This window comes from Mirounga angustirostris, unplaced genomic scaffold (genome assembly GCF_029215605.1).
Source record: "Mirounga angustirostris isolate CCGP_5_RB_7025 unplaced genomic scaffold, mMirAng1.0.hap1 SCAF_9, whole genome shotgun sequence".
Taxonomy (NCBI): domain Eukaryota; kingdom Metazoa; phylum Chordata; class Mammalia; order Carnivora; family Phocidae; genus Mirounga; species Mirounga angustirostris.
This window is the reverse complement of record NW_026991717.1, coordinates 140,017,379-140,034,421: the sequence shown is the minus strand read 5'-3', so window position 1 is coordinate 140,034,421 and position 17,043 is coordinate 140,017,379. Positions and strand designations below refer to the sequence as shown.

The following is a 17,043-nucleotide window of genomic DNA, read 5'->3' as shown; positions in this document are numbered from 1 at the left end:
TTTCTCAGTTTGCCTCTCTTTTTTCCCTATGCTCATTTTTTGTTTCTTAAATTCCAAATAGGAGTGAAATCATATGGTATTTCTTTTTCTCTGACTGACTTATTTTGCTTAGCATAATACGCTCTAGCTCCAACCAAGTAATATTCATATATATATATATATATATATATATATATATATATATATATATATATATATACCTCTTCTTTATGCATTCATCCATCAGTGGACACTTGGGCTACTTCCATATCTTGGCTACTGTACGTAATGCTGCTACAAAAATAGGAGTGCCTGTATCCCTTTAAATTAGTATTTTTCTTATTCTTTGGGTAAATACCTAGTGGTGCAATTGCTGGATTATAGCTCGGTTCTATTTTTAACCTTTTGAGGAGCCTCCACACTGTTTTCCAGAGTGGCTACACTAGTTTGCATTCCCACCAACAGTCCAAGAGAGTTCCCCTTACCCCACATCCTACACAATTTTAGATTCAGACTCAATCCCCACTCCAGGATTCATCATTGTCCCCAGCTTTGCATTCTTTTTCTTCAGTCCTTTATCCTTTTGTTTATTGTTTCATTCGCTGTTCCAATAATAATATAGTCAATACATATAAATCATAAAAGCTCAAAAATAGTATCTTGAATATTACTAGGATCTATTCATATGTTCATTTCCCATAAAGCTAACACATTAGATCTCTTCTTGCAATGACCTTCAGAGTAGCACACATGTGCTCCCTGAATCATTTGAAGGGATGAATATTAAAATCCACTATCATGTAAATATAATGTGTGAACATGTATGAAACATCTTCCATCTTTAGTTAAGGAGTCATTAATTGTACAGAATTGAATTAATCATCATTATCTAAGGTTCATAATCTATTCTGGTCATAGGTAATATACAGCATTCTTTAATGTTATACTTCTATGTACCTCTTTATTACCTGAAATACTTCAGTGAACACCCTTGAGCAAGTTCCCCTAACCAAGCACATACATTTTGAAAATGTATCTTCATCATTAGATATGATTAAATCAACTATGGTGTCTCAATTCTGAGATAAACATCAGGCTTTTTAAAAATAATGAAAAAAAAAAACAAAAAATAGTAATAATGATGAAAAAACAATAAATTTAGGTATGTTTGTAGAGTTCTAGATTAAACATAAAACTTGCTTCTTTTCATTGGCTCAAGAATATCACTATTGCTTCTTTACTTAATTATTTAATTTTAATTTTAAATAATATAATGAACACCATTGAATCTACCATTCAACCCACAAATAACAACTATGACTATTATAAACATGCCCATGTACTTTACATAGGTAACCTCTACATTGTCCTTTCAATGGATCTTTCTTGTACTGATTGGATAAATTTAAATCCTTGTTTCATGGCGTATTTTTAATAACAACTTGGTTGTCATTAACCATGTCATGTCCATGGTTGACTCTACTTAGTATATTCATTCGTTCAGTTACTCATGGAATAATTTTACCTGTTGTTCATTATATAAAGAAAAGGCAGGGGCACCTGGGTGGCTCAGTTGGTCAAACATCCAACTCTTAATTTCAGCTCAAGTCATGACCTCAGGGTTCTGGGATCGAATCCCACTTCAGGCTCCACACTCAGAGAATTTGTTTTAGGATTTCTCTCTCTCCCTCTCCCTCTTCCCCTCCCCCCACTCACTCTCTCTCTCTCTCTAAAATAAATGAATAATTTTTTTTAAAAGAAAGAAAAGGCAAAGATGGTAACTTCAATTATGGTGAGCACCGCATAACATAGAGTTGTCAAAACACTATGATGTACACCTGAAACTAATGCAGCATTGTATGTTAACTGTACTTTGATTTAAAAACAAAAAACAAGAAAAAAGAAAAGAAAAAGCGAAATGGTAAAATAGGTAGCCCCTCAGAAAGGAAATAACTACTATGTGCATCTGTCTGTGTGTATTATACAAAGCAGGAAAAGCCTAGCTTTTTTTAAATATGCAAACAGTAGTGTAAAACAGGATAATCATTATCCTTATTCCATAATAAGGGTCCTCACTGGTGTATGATTTTCACCTTTTAAATAAAATATGAATCTATTCATACGCTTACAATAGCATATAATATGTCATTATTATAATTATAACTCACTGGACAAAACTTTGAATAATATTAACATGTGATCATATGCTCACAGTAAACCATCTTGTTATAGGACCTATTCTCATCACTGGTCCATAACCTTTTTTTTCAATTAGAGCCTTATTATTTACTTATGCAAACATCTTTCCCTTTTCTTAATAAAATGAACCATCAGCAACCCACCATCAATTCATAATCACAACATCCAATCTTGGGCATACCTTTCCATTTGTTCCCTGCTGAATCGAGTAAAACCTTGACCTACTTATTTTCCTAGACCTCACTGCTTCAGAAAGGTTTCAAAACACACTCTCATAATTGAATGATGTGTGCCTTTCCTTGTCATCATTCATCCCTTCATTTCTTTCCTTAATCAGGTGTTATTTCATTTGTGATTAAAAACATCCCACACCCAAGGAACACAAAGCCTAAGAACAGGATCCTGAATATTCCTTTCTTGCCTCATAAGGACCTTCACCACAGAGGGAATAACTAGACCTCTTCTTGGAATGACCTCAGAGCTACCGAGCTTCATCAAAATCTTTAATTCAGACACCCCAGGGTACTCATCACTGATCCAAACTTGGCAATTTTTTTTAAAGGTTTTATTTATTTATGAGGGAGAGAGAGAGAGCAGGAGCAGGGGGAGGGGCAGAAGCAGGCTCCCCACTGAGCCTAACCAGTGGGGTGGGGGTGGGGCTTGATCCCAGGACTCTGAGATCATGACCTTAGCCAAAGGCAGACGCTTAACTGACTAAGCCACCCAGGTGCCCGTAAACTTGGCATTTTTTGGTCTTCTTCATTCATATCGTCCTTTCTGCCTCATTTTTACATGCATACATTATACTACAGTCAATAGCCAGGAGTCACAAATGCCAAGAATGAGAGGAATGATTCTTACTAAGGTTAGTCTATCAGCACCTGTCCCATAAAGCTAATACATTTGATGTCTTTTTTCAGTGCACCTCTGGTTGCTCATGGGGATTGGTCGACAGCTGTGCTTCCTATCAACCTCACATTGATAACAGGTTTTTGCTTGTCTCTTAACTTTACGTGTCCACATTGTAAAGATGGTAAAATGAACGACTGTGAACCATCCTCTTCCCTCACAGCTAGAATAATGTCATTCTCTCCCATCGTCCTATGTTCTCCTCCTTCAACAAGTAAATAACCTTGATCTTTATCAAGGAAGGGATATTCTTCTAAATATACTTTGGTGCGAAACTAAAATGACATACTATTATGTGGCCTTGAAAATGACTAATCTATGAACCTCGGTTCATAACATATTCATATCCTTGGTCAATGCTTGGTGTTCTTTGATTTTATATATATGTATATATATAAATTATATACACATATTTAAATTATGTGTATATATAAATTATATACATATATGTGTATATATACATATAAATATATATGTATATATATTATATATATGTATATATATACATATATATAAAGCCAGTTTTTAAAAATGATTCCTTGGAAATTCATGAACAATCTCGCCAGAGAACAGGGACTTTGGTAGTTATTTATATTGGTCTCTGTGCTTTTTACCCACAGAGGCGACAATGGAGACCTTCACCATTAGAGAATTATTAAGTTGGCTGTGGTGTGTTCATGCTGTAAATGAAAAAGCCAATTCTAAATAGTCTCTATTAGATGTGTCTAAGTGGACGTGAGTTTTACATTGCCAGGTTAATAATAAAGCTGGATCATATCACATTCTCATTATTGGTGCAAAAACTGAACTCCTTTTTATTTATCAGTTCATTTTATTTTTAATTTTTGGCAATGTAAACATCATGGAATCTAAGACGACTCGGGAATAAGGCTTGTAACTATTATACTCCCTACTCTTAATTAACAGCCTAATAATTATTGTCATGAATTTTATTTATGCAGAATTGTACAGATTTAGAACCTGGCCTCATGGCACATTCTCAACAGTCCTAGCTTTATCACTTACCTATCTAATTGCCCATGGAATAATTTGATCGTCTATTTTTTAAAAAATGGACATAATATATGATAAAGACACATTTCAGAACATAACATTATAAGTAATGCATTATATATAACATAAATATAAAATATGATAAAATTATATATGTACTTATATATAATAGTAAACTTTCCAACGGAAACCCAGAACTGAAATACCATCATTACATGAACCTGTCTCTATGTCCTTAACCCAAGTAGGAAGGAACGAGATCCCATTTTCTTTTTTTTTTTTTAAAGATTTTATTTATTTATTTGAGAGAGAGAGAATGAGAGAGAGCACATGAGAGGGGGGAGGGCCAGAGGGAGAAGCAGGCTCCCTGCCGAGCAGGGAGCCCGATGCGGGACTCGATCCCGGGACTCCAGGATCATGACCTGAGCCGAAGGCAGTCGCTTAACCAACTGAGCCACCCAGGCGCCCCCCCATTTTCTTTATATGTGGACATCACATATTGTCCACAGTTGCCTTCTTTTAAGTAATCATTTGAAAATGATCATATTGTGGTGCCTGGGTGGCTTCGACAGTTAAATGTCTGACTCAATTTCGGCTCAGGTCATAATCTCAGGGTCGTGAGACTGAACCGTGCATGGGGCTCCACCCTGGGGGTGGAGCCTGCTTAAGAGTCTCTCTCTCCCTCTCCCTCTGCCTTTCCCTCTAAAAAAATGAAATAAGGGGCGCCTGGGTGGCTCAGTCGTTAAGCGTCTGCCTTCGGCTCAGGTCATGATTCCAGGGTCCTGGGATCGAGTCCCGCATCGGGCTCCCTGCTCTGCGGGAAGCCTGCTTCTCTCTCTCCCACTCTCCCTGCTTGTGTTCCCTCTCTCGCTGTGTCTCTCTCTGTCAAATAAATAAATAAAATCTTTAAAAAAAAAAAGAAAAGAAAAATAATAAAAAAATTAAAAAATGAAATAAAATGATCATATTCATTCAGTAACTTACCACAATATATAACTACCTGAGATTCTATAGACCCTATACTCAAACACCTAAACATACTAACAGTTGCCCACACCCACACACTCATTACCCATAGAAATAAATATGTCCCTTTTCATTTTGTGTTTTTAAATAAAATTCAGTGAACACAATTAAATTAATCATGACTGATGTCACACAGCGCATCCTCAACACTGGCCCATTCTTGCTTCTTTTCAATGAGAGAGTTACGTAATCATCGGTTTATATAAACATTTTTTCCTTCTTCTAAACAAAACCAACAACCAGCAAACTCCCACCAATCCAGCCTGCAGACATGCGCATATAGATACATCTTTGTGTGCTCCTATGTGTCTGGCCGTCCTATGTGCTATAAAGGGAGCAACAGCTTTTACCTATGTATTATATTGAAACTTGGTATTAAATAAATATATTACCAATAATGCTTGTTTCAGGATACACTCTCATAAATGATTCACAGGTGACCTTCTTTGTCTTCATGCACTTACACATTCATTTATTCAGGCATTCACTGATTCACTTACATCAATACAATCCATACGCAACAATCACTTAAGACCTAAGAACCAGATCCCCAAGGGGCTTGAACTCTATTCCCTTAGACAAAATGACTAGGTTTCTTTATTTTCTTTCTTTTAAATTTCAATTTCTGTGTGGTTAACATACAGTATTATATGGACCTCAGAGTTTAGGTTTTAATCAAAATTCTTGATTCATATACCCCAGAACTACTCATCATTGATCCAAGCTCAACATTCTTTTACTTCATTTATTTATACATTGTGTATTGATTGTTTATGCATTATTTATTGATTACTTCATTCATGGCCTAGCTGATTTAAAAAAAGCACTTCCTATGAATCACAAAAACCCAGGAACAAGATCTTTGAATATTGCAGAGAGCTGTTTACAGGCTTCTTTCCCACCGAGCTAGTAAATGAGATCTCTTTTTAATTGGACCTCAGTGTTGCACATATGTGTTAATCAATAAACTTGCTTCATACCCATCCCATGTGTTTGACTGAGCTCTGCTTGCTCATCTTTCACTTAATTTCTTCATATTTTAAAAATAGTACACTGAAGCTACCATTTGACTCTCTCCCTAACTAGGACACTGGCAACACTTTCTATCTTCCCAGGTGCTCCTTCCTCAAAGATTTAACAACCTAGATAGTTATCAATAGAGAATGTTCTTAGAATGTGGTGTAGAAATAAAATGCAATATTAAGGAACTCTGAAAATGGATGCAAACCCCTCAAACTTTCTTTCTAATGGATCTCAATTAAACTAAAATGTACTTGTCTTAATATGTGGTTCATTACACATTCCCAGCTGTGGTCCGAGCCTGGTATGTCTGATTTCACTTATTTTTACAGTGGCCATTCTTCCTTTGAAACAATCCCACAAAAAACCCACATGAATTACCTCCACACCAAGAACACAAACTCTGTCACTTACATGAGTCACTTTGCTCCTTATCCACAGAAGGGATAGCCAAGAGCTTCCTCATGGGAGAATGAAGAAATCAGATTGAATCTGTGGAGTAAAAAGCAGATTTTAGAAAACTGAAGAAGCAGTATAGATTTAAAATTTTTTTAAAGACACCTTAGTCTTACTGTACTAGATTTATCATAAATCCCTTTTTTATCACATTTCCATTATTAGCCCAAAAACGGCCACCTTTTTATTTACTAACGTCTGTAATTTTTAATGTATGTAATATAATGACAACTGCTAAAACTACATCTTAGTAGAAGAATTAAGAACTATTCCTGTTCCAAATCCTATGTATTAAACCCTAACCACACAGGTCCGAGCCTAGACTGTCATTTTTTATGGATCTTCCTTGATTAGAATTTGACAAATTTACATTTTCATTTCTTGACATATTCTCATCAATGATCCATGCTTGACCGTACTTTATAAACTTATTCCTCTGTTTGTTTGGTTTTGGCTTATTTGCTCATGGAATGACTTGTTCGTATTTTCTCTTTAAAAAAAAAAAAAATGCAAAATACTATTACAAGTAATTGCCTCTACGCCCTTTACCCAAAGCAGGCAGAGCCCCAAACCAACCGCTTTTACTTATATGGACATCTGAAAGGTAGAGCAAGATTAATAATGAAATTCCTCTAACGATATATTATTCTCATGGATACATAAATGCCCTTTTTTTTTTAAGATTTTATTTATTTATTTGCGAGAGAGAGAATGAGAGACAGCACGAGAGGGAGGAGGGTCAGAGGGAGAAGCAGACTCCCCGCTGAGCAGGGAGCCTGATGCGGGACTCGATCCCGGGACTCCAGGATCATGACCTGAGCCGAAGGCAGTTGCTTAACCGACTGAGCCACCCAGGCACCCAATAAATGCCCTTTTTTAAATAATCTCTTCCTGGGGCACTTGGTGGCTCAGTCGTTAAGCATCTGCCTTCGGCTCAGGTCATGGTCCTGGGATCCTGGGATCCTGGGATCCCGGATCCAGCCCTGCATCTGACTCCCTGCTCGGCGGGAAGCCTGCTTCTCCCTCTCCCACTCCCCCTGCTTGTGTTCCTGCTCTCGCTATCTCTCTATCAAATAAATAAATAAATAAATAAATAAATAAATAAATAAATAAATAAATAAAAATAAAAAATAATCTCTTCCTTCATTCACTTATAATAATATCATCAAAATTTGTGAAACTATATACCTAGACATACCTAAATAATACTAATATTTTCCCATAAACTCAAATACCCACAGAAAAACAGATGTGTTTTTCAAAAATGATACTGATTGAGAATAACTGATCTAATCATAACTCCTCTCACATAACACATTAACACTGGCCCATGCTTCCTTAATTAAGTATTCTGTAATCAGTATTTCTTATGCTTCCCTTTTTTCCCCCTTTTCTTAATAAAATTCTTAATAAAATTAACCACCACCAACCCAGAAGCAACACTGATGCTTATAGACATCTGCCTATGTGTTTCTGATAAAATATGGTAAAAGCCTTGAACTCTTCACTTCCTGGAACTCAGCTCCTCAGAAATGTTTTAATAATAATTTATTTCTCATTAGATACTCTCATAACTGGCAAATACCTAGCCCTCATTGTCATTATTCATGGATATGTTTCTTTATGTACTCACACAGGGATTCACTAATAAAAGGACCCATACCAAAGATGTACCAAAGCCACAAGCAAGATGCCTGTATTCCTAACTTCTGCGACAATTCATGTCCCGCCAAGACAAGAAATGAGGTTTGTTTTTATGATGGACCTCAGAGTTACAGGGTTTAATCAAAATCCTCGGTTCAGACACCCCAGGGTACTCATCATTGGTCTAGGCTTGGGACTGTTTATTTATCCACTTATACATTTGTTCGTTCATTCATTCATTGACTAAAAATTATTTGATCATATTCATGAATCACAACAAAGCAAGAGAAAGGTAAAAGAATATCACTAACTTCTGTCTTTTGTTTAATTTCTCCCAGAACTAATACACTAGATCTCTTTCTACAATGTACTCACTGTTGCGCATATGGATCCATCATTCTTCATGCAAACCCACGCCCATCATAAACATGCGTGGCCCTCTTATTTTAGTCTTTCTTTAATTTGGTCAAATTTCAAATACATAACGAAGACAATCCAGGAACATCTCATTTTACCTCACCAACCTTCCACCAACAATCTTTACTTGTGTTTCTCTATCAACCTGTTAGACACCCAAATCTTTATCAATGGTGGAATGTGTAAATTGAGAGTGATGGAACATAAAATGAAATATTAAACAAATGTAAAATGAATGAAGAGTCCTCTCTCACCTTTTTTTTAAAAAAGACCTCGCTTAATAGGGCCTAATGAAAGGGATGCTTCCTCCCCTCCATTAGGATAAAGTTTTATGGACTGCAGTTGTGGTGACATATGAATTACAAACTTCAGTCCATGTTACATTATTATTCTTGTACCATGCAGGGACTATTATTTATTTTTCATTTTTAAAGTAAATAATATAATAATGTAATGAATATTGACAAAACCACTATTCAGCCCTCCACCTATGACTTGGACAGTACATTTTTTATCTTCTCCCACCAAGATACAAAGATCTTCAATGTTAGAGAAATGTTCACATAAACTGTGGAACACCCAGACAAGGTAATATAAACAATTGATAAAATAAATTAATAAGCCTATGTCTTTCCTCCATGAATCTAAGACGTTTTTGCCCGTGAATCTCAGTTGTACAGAACTGAATTAATTATAATCTTTGTTTCATGAGACACTCTCATCTCTAGCCTATAACTAATCCTCTGTTATTAATTTGTGTACTATTGATTTATATAATTATTTATTCATATTTAATATTCAAAAAACTCCCATTACCCAACTACCCAACACAACTGACTAAGAGAGGAGCCATTAGTCACATATGACTATTTAAATTTAAAATTTAATAAAAATCAATTAAAAATTCAGTTCCTCATACACACTAGCCACATTTCATGTGCTCAAGAGTCATATGTAGCTAGTGGCTACCATATTGGACAGAACAAATTTTATAAAACACATCCATCACTGCAGAAAACCCTACTGGGCAACACTAATGAATACTCCTTATCTTTACGGAGTAGTCTAGAACTTTTTCTAACGAAGCTAAATAGGATTAATTATAGTTCTTGATCACTGGTCCATGCTGATTCTTTCTTGTTTGATTTGGTCATTTCTAAAGAAGTTTTAATGAGCACCCATAAATTCAATCTCTTACAGGAAGAACACTGACATTATCTTTCTTCTCCCTTTGTGCTCCTTGCTTAGCATTAGCATCTTAGATCTTTATCCATGGAGAATTGTTTAAATAAACTATGTATATATACACGGTGAAATAATTCAAAGTAGCTGGTAAAAGGAATGAAACAGACTAGATTATTTTGATAGAGGTCAAAAGCACAGAACTGAATTAACTGTAATCATTGGGCCCTTCTCATCACCAGTCCATGTTTTGGCCTTTCCTGTATTTTATGCATTTATGTAATTATTTATTTGTTTTTAGTACTAAAATCAACATCCAACACACCATCATGCAAAAACAACAGTATTGACTACTCCTTAACCAATACATTTTTTTAAATGGAACTTAGATGTACAGAATTAGAATAATCTTAATCCTGGGGCCATGAGATATTATCATCATAGGGTCATGTTTGCCATCTCTTGTTTTATTCCTTAATTTGTTCACTCATGTATTTACTTAGTTATGAACACCCTTGAACAACTTCCCAGCAAAGATTTAAGAACATCAACTATTACTTACATTTTCTTTACGTACCTTATCCGTCCAAATAAGATTCAACATCCTCATAAATATTGCACAATTAAATGAACTATGGTGTGTCCATTTTGTGCAACAGAAGGCAACTGTTTAAAAACTGAACACCCTGGATCATTTTCAATGGCTTTCACTTGTGTAGAATTAAAATAATGAGCCTTAGTTTATGAATCATTACTCTCACTGGTCTACACTTGGCCCTTTTTAATTTTATCTATTCCTTTCAAAAAATTGTAAAAGAATACCTATGAATCTTACCCAACAAACAGAAAAGTACCATTATCTGTCTCTCTGAGCATCACTTTTGCCAAGTTAACACCCAAATTTATCAATGCAGAAGTGCCTATATAAACCATAGTGTATAAATTAATAGTAAAATGCTTTTAAAATAAAATAGCTTAGATTTTTTTAATGCCCTTCAAATTTGCAGGATTATATAATCATAAATCATAAATCTTGTCTTCATTAGTCCATGCTTAATCTTTTTTTATTTTATGTACACATTCATTTATTTTTAATAAATCAATAAACAGGAACTCACCACCCAACCCAAGAGTAAGAAAAAGTAACAATTATATCTATATAAAGAGATATACATGTTATATACATGTTATATACATGTATACAATTAATATATATGAATGTAATTGTTTTTATTTGCTCATCTCCTACACAGAAAGCAACCTAGTTATATTATTTTTTAACTTGGTGACAGTTATGCCAGATGAGATTCATCACCTTGGTTCATGACGCAGTCTCCTCATTGGTCTATGCTTGACCATCTTTGATTTTATTTGTGCCTGTTCATGTTTAATAATGCATACACACACACACACCCATCAGCCAACCAGCCAACCTTAGAACAGTAACACTAACCATCACTCACGTTGGTTGGTCCATGGCTCATTTTCCACAGAGTTCACAGCCAAGATCTTCATCAACAAGAGTGTCATTAGACCCACCCTGGGGCCTCCATTCTGTGGAACACAAGGCACATATTAAAAAGGATGAAACAACCAGGTATTCTTTAATGGCTGTTGGATGAGCAGCTCAAGATGAATCACAATTTGGTTCATGACACACTCTCACCATTGGCCTAAGTGTAGTTCTCATTGTACATATTTTTTCACTTAATAATCTTATTATAATAAACATGCATGACCTAATCAAAAACAAGAATAATAGCCATTTTAACATCTGTCTCTATGCTTCTTACCCACAAAGGAACCAGCCCAGATCTTCTTCCTAATGGACTCAGGTATGCAGAGTTGAGGTAATAACAATCTTTGATTCCAGGTATAATCACATCATTGTTTCCTACATGTCCCTTTTACTGTTTTTACTTATTTTTTTAAATATAATAAACACATAAGGTCAGCACTAACGCAGAACAAAAATATCAATCAGCACTTATATTAGTACTTCTATTCCAATGCTTCTTATCCACAGAGATAAGAGCTTTGTTTTGTTTTATGGTTTTAAATGGTCCACAATTGTACATAAGTGTATTAATCTTAATCCATAATTCATAAAACGTTATCTTTGGTGCTTCATTATCAGCCCTCTTTCATTCTGTCGTTTATTTTATTTACTCATCTAATTCATTTTTTAAAATTTTTCATTTAAATTCAATTAGCCAACATACAGTACATCATTAGTTTCACATGTAGTGTTCAATAATTTATCAGTTGCGTATTACACCCAATGATCATCACGTGCCGTCCTTAATGCCCATCACCCAATTACCCTGTCCCCACAGCCCCACCTCCCCCTAGCAAGCCTCAGTTTGTTACTCATCTAATTCATATTTAACTATACAGCAAATACACTCAAAGCCACCATCCAGCCCCAGACCAATGACCATCTATATAACTGTTGATACGCTTCCTACTCACCATCCCAACACCTTGAATTCATTGGGCTTTGTTTCTGTTTGTTTTGTTTTGTTTTTTTAATAACTACAGTTGGATACAGCAGATTGCTCATAACCCTTGTTTAAAAACACATCCTCATCACTGGTCCATGCTTGGACCTCTTTAATTTTATTTATGCATTCATTAATTTTTAACTATTCAGTAAAACCCATTAAGCCCCGCCTACACCCATCTACAGTTGCCTTCCCCACAAAGATCTTATATCTCCTGTGAAAAACCCCCATGTGCCCATTTATGGAACATAAAGCCCCATGAAAAGGAAGAAAATAGCCTAGACCTTTTTTGTTTGTTAATGTCAGGTTAGCAGACCTGGATTAATCATAATCTTTTGTCCAGAACACATTCTCACAATGACTGTATTCAAGGCCTTTATTACATTATTTCTTGACTCTTTATTCTTTTTAATAATAAAATTAATAACCACAAACCACTCCGATCTCTTTATAGCCCTTGGTTGTGGAGAATTAATCACGATCCTTGGTTCAGGTCACTTCTGGCCATTGTCCCAGGGTTACCCCTCTCTTAGTTTACGGATTCTTAAAGCCTATACAACAACCATGCGTGGCCCCCACCTCCACTCCCCCTGCTCTTAGCCCCTTGCTGCCCTCTGCCTTCAATGGTCGCTCCCAAATTTCCCGAATACCCTCCCCTTCCCCTTTTATATATATATATATATAAATCACGTATGTGATTTATATATTACATGTATACAAAAATCACACGTGCGGATTCTTTACAAATATTTTCCAAGGGCCACTGGCTTGTAGTGCCTCTGCAGGGCTCTGTCAAGGGGGAGCGTGAATCCATGTGACTCACTGAAGAGCACACCCGCCAGGGGACGACGGTACAAGGACTCAAACGGAGATCCTTGAACCGTGTGCCACCTTCACTTTGCCTGACTATGTGCTCACAGCCATAAGACACCGCTCCCAATGGTTAGAGCACGTGGGCTCAACACCACACTGCCTGCCTCCAAATCCAGCCTCAAACCCTGACGAGCTGGGCAGCAGTAGGCAAGTTAGCGAACCTCTATGTGCCTGTTTCCCCATCTGAAAGATAGTCGCAGCACTAGTCCCTAAGCAGAATTAGCCATTATTTTCCCACCAAAGGCAAGCAGGTAGTCTCCCACCCCCACCCTGTCTCTGAGCCCTCACCCAAATCTTTCTTCCCTCTGCAGCAGCGCCCGAGCTGTGGTGCTAGACAGACAGACAGACCAGGTTCCACCCCAGCAGGCACTCATGAGCTGTGTAACTGCAGAGACGTGACCTGGCCTCTCTGTCTTGTGCCCCGACTTGTGCGATTTGTAGACTGAGGACCGCAGCACCCTCGTGGGTCCAGCGTGAGGGTGCAGTGAACTACCGACAGTTCCTCAAGCAGCTCCCACCCTGCACACCACCCCCTCCCCGGCCCACCCGCCCACCCCGCTGGCCAAACAGCCCCCAGTCTGATCAGAGAAACGAATTATCTCGATGCTCAGGCCAAGCCGAGGGTTTCGGGAAGGATGGGCCTCGGGCAGGAAATTGTTGGGATCTGTTCTTTTTTGGACACGGCATCAAAGCTTAAACAAGTGCCCTGGAAAATAGAAATCCAACTAAGGGATGCGCTTTAGAATACTAAAATTCATTTCATGAAATGGGGCTGCCCTCGGGGGAGTCTATGCCAGGAGATTCTTGATGATCAAGTCGTTTCCCAGAAACTACAAATGCCTCTACTCTGACCCTTACTGACAATATAGCCAGTTTCCCCCCTACCCTCCCAGACTGTCCTGGTAGGTGCCCAGCACACTGACCACGGTACAACTCTTGAGACATGAAACATTAAAAATAGACTAAGTTTTAAAAGATACATACGTCATGACTATGTGTGTATCATGTAATATATACATACATATATCCGCTTGGGGACTTTCCTAAGGGAGTCACGGGAAGACCACCAGGCTGGGAACCTAGGCTCCTGCCTTTGCCTTCATTACACTGCATGGCCTGGGCAAGGCCCGTCCCCGCTCTGAGACTCAGGTGCCAATAATCCACCAGTCTGCCCTCCCTCCCAGGTGGTGTGGAAGTGAAAAGCATCAAGTTTAAGTGCAAGTTCCCTCCAAGCATCAGAGGATCATTAATGTTGTACCTCCTGCACCCAGCACGTAGTGGTCACAGCATGCTTTAGCATACATTATCTTGTTTGATCCTCACAGCAGCCCTGCGAATTAGACATAATAATCATAATTAGCCAATATTGATTGAATGCATACACTGCTCCAGGCACCATGCTGCCTGCTTGGCATATGCACTGACAGTCCTCTGGGGTGCGTACAATTCAACAGTATCTCTGTTTTTCTTCCCCCCCCCAAAAGTTCTGAGCCCACATTTTGTGCCAGGCACTGGTCTAGGTCCTGGGATACAGCAATGACCAGAACAGACAAAATCTGAGAGCTAACATCCCTTGGGTGGAGACAGAACAGACAATATTGAAAGTACGTACAATACGCGGGATAGGACACAGTGATAAGAACTCTGAAGAAAAATAAAGCAGAAGGGGGAGCAATAGCCAACAACCACGAGAAAGCCTCCCTGAGAAGGTGATACTGGAGCAGACATTCTTAGTCCCATTTTACACACGGGGAAACTGAGCTTCAGAAAGGTGAAGTGACTTACACATGGTCACACAGCCAGGAGGATGCTAAGCTCCAGAGTCTGTTTTACCCACTTACCCCCACTGCCTCATTTCTGTGGCAGTTCTTGCTCTCTGACACCCCACTGTCAGCCTCCAAGGTGAGTGTGGGAACGAGTGTGTGGGTGAGTGGGAGGGCTTGTGTGACCTCCCACACAGGCAGTCCCAGGAGCACAGAGCGTCTCCAGGATATACTAATAGCCCTGGGTGAGTAAATACACTGCCTTTCTTAAAGAAGATGCGGTGGATATAGTTGCACAGAGCCAGTGTCAGGTCATGCTGAAATCAGAGCATGCGCAAAACACAGCCCAGCAAGTCAGCACAGATGCTAGGCCCCATATCCTGTCTGGGGTAGGAGGGCATCCAAATGTACTTCCCCCACCCAGTACTCCCCTCTCCCCCCAGGCAGCTACACTCTGCCGAGGCTTTAGTTGCAAATACCCTGCCCAGAAATGGGAGGAGGTCACCCAGTCCTCATGCCCTACATGAGCTAAGACTCCTTGGAACAATTCTTCGTTCCAACTGGCCATACTCAAAAGAGCAAACAAAGAAATATTTATAAAGTGATTATTTTCTCCTCCCCCCCCCCACCACACACACAAAAAATAGAGAAAGAAATTTGGTAAGAACATATATGAGAATACTGGGGGAACTTGCCCACTGCTTCTAGAAGCCATGAAGTTGAACCAGACAACTTAATTGCTCATCTTGCCCTTCATCTACTCAGCTTCTTTTCAGCTCCCATTCAACCTCTCTGTAATTCTCAATACCCCAGGAAATTCCTATTCCAAGACTTAATATTTCATTAGATTGATCCTGTCCATTTAGTGTGTATAATTCTCATTTCCCTAACTAGAGCTAAAATCTTCTCGTCTTAATTTATATGTGTTTTTATTTCATGGACTCCCTCTCCAAAAGCAAACTCATACACCTCTCTGAGCACCTGTTCAGCTATCTATAAAATGTGGATAATGATTCTTAGCAATCAGAGATATTAAATACCATCTCAATAAAAAGTTATGACAATTACAATTTTAACTATAATGGAATATTTATTGAATACTAACCATATGAGAAACATTGTTTTAAACTCTTTAAATGTTTGACTCATTTAATTTTCAAGTACCCATTACTAAGGTGCTGTTGGTGTCCCCATATTACAACTGAGGAAACTGAGGCACAGAGGTTACATACTCACAAAACTAGTAAATAGCAGACCTGGGAATTAAACCTGAGCATCTGGGATGTTTGTAACAGGACTTAGCCCATACGCCGGTTATCAAAACATATCTGCTGAAAGCCAGGTCTTCAGGGAGGCTTGCTGATTTGCCCTTCAGCCCTCTGTCTGATTCCCTCTCTCCTTGCCTTGTACTCCTTCAGGCTCCTGAGTCATTTTTTATATCTGCTTCCCTTAGTATTCAGTTATCATAGGAACCACCAGAAATTTGACTTGATTAATTATACTGCAAGATGTCAGTGGTATAGTTGACCCTTATATGTGTGATAGTCACAAATAGGACAAACTAGAGAAGGTGTTACTTGAGAAATAAATTTAGAGTCTGGGGGATAAGAGGTCCAGCTCCCTGATAGACCAGGAGGGTGGGTCTAACATGGGTTAACCCCAAGGGTTTAATTTTTTTTCAGACACAGTCTTAGAGAAAAAGAAATGGGAAGGGGGTATGAGTTTGGAAGGAAAAAGCAGACCGGGGTTCAAATCCTGATTCCGTACTGTTCCTTGCATGATTTGGGGCCAGTCACTTAGCATTCCTAAACCTCAGTTTTCTTGTATCTTAATTGAGGGTGGTAATTGCTATCACTGAGGGTCATTGTGATGATTTAAAGAAGATAAAATTATGCCAAGGGGCTACAAAAGGACTGAGCATGCGGTTGGGCTCAGGGCTTAGTCATCCAGGAGAGCCAGGGGAAGGAGGCTGCCTGCTGCTTCTCAGTGCAGTGTGAAAACTGCTGGGACTGAGAGTTGCTGCTGAGAAGCTCCAGCACCACAGCTGGGGCTTGGTC

The 17,043-nt window shown here is 38.2% G+C and overlaps 1 protein-coding gene and 3 non-coding genes across 4 annotated transcripts in view; all 4 read right to left on the bottom strand.

Moving 5' to 3' along the window:
- The window catches only part of LOC123861923 (uncharacterized), a 110,949-nt gene that overhangs the window by 68,058 nt on the left and 25,848 nt on the right, over positions 1–17,043 (bottom strand). The window contains exons 10-12 of the mRNA XM_064571586.1: positions 14,482–14,553; positions 11,300–11,400; positions 6,562–6,639 (exon numbers count right to left, since the gene is read on the bottom strand). The gene's annotated coding sequence lies outside the window, so the exon portion shown is untranslated. The remainder of the gene's footprint in view (positions 1–6,561; positions 6,640–11,299; positions 11,401–14,481; positions 14,554–17,043) is intronic.
- LOC123862746 (small nucleolar RNA SNORD113/SNORD114 family) lies at positions 2,647–2,718 on the bottom strand. The gene has a single exon (XR_006795416.1). It is a non-coding gene; the product is annotated as a small nucleolar RNA SNORD113/SNORD114 family (small nucleolar RNA).
- Positions 5,778–5,849, bottom strand: LOC123862729 (small nucleolar RNA SNORD113/SNORD114 family). Its single transcript, XR_006795402.1, has one exon. It is a non-coding gene; the product is annotated as a small nucleolar RNA SNORD113/SNORD114 family (small nucleolar RNA).
- LOC123862736 (small nucleolar RNA SNORD113/SNORD114 family) lies at positions 8,363–8,434 on the bottom strand. Its single transcript, XR_006795409.1, has one exon. It is a non-coding gene; the product is annotated as a small nucleolar RNA SNORD113/SNORD114 family (small nucleolar RNA).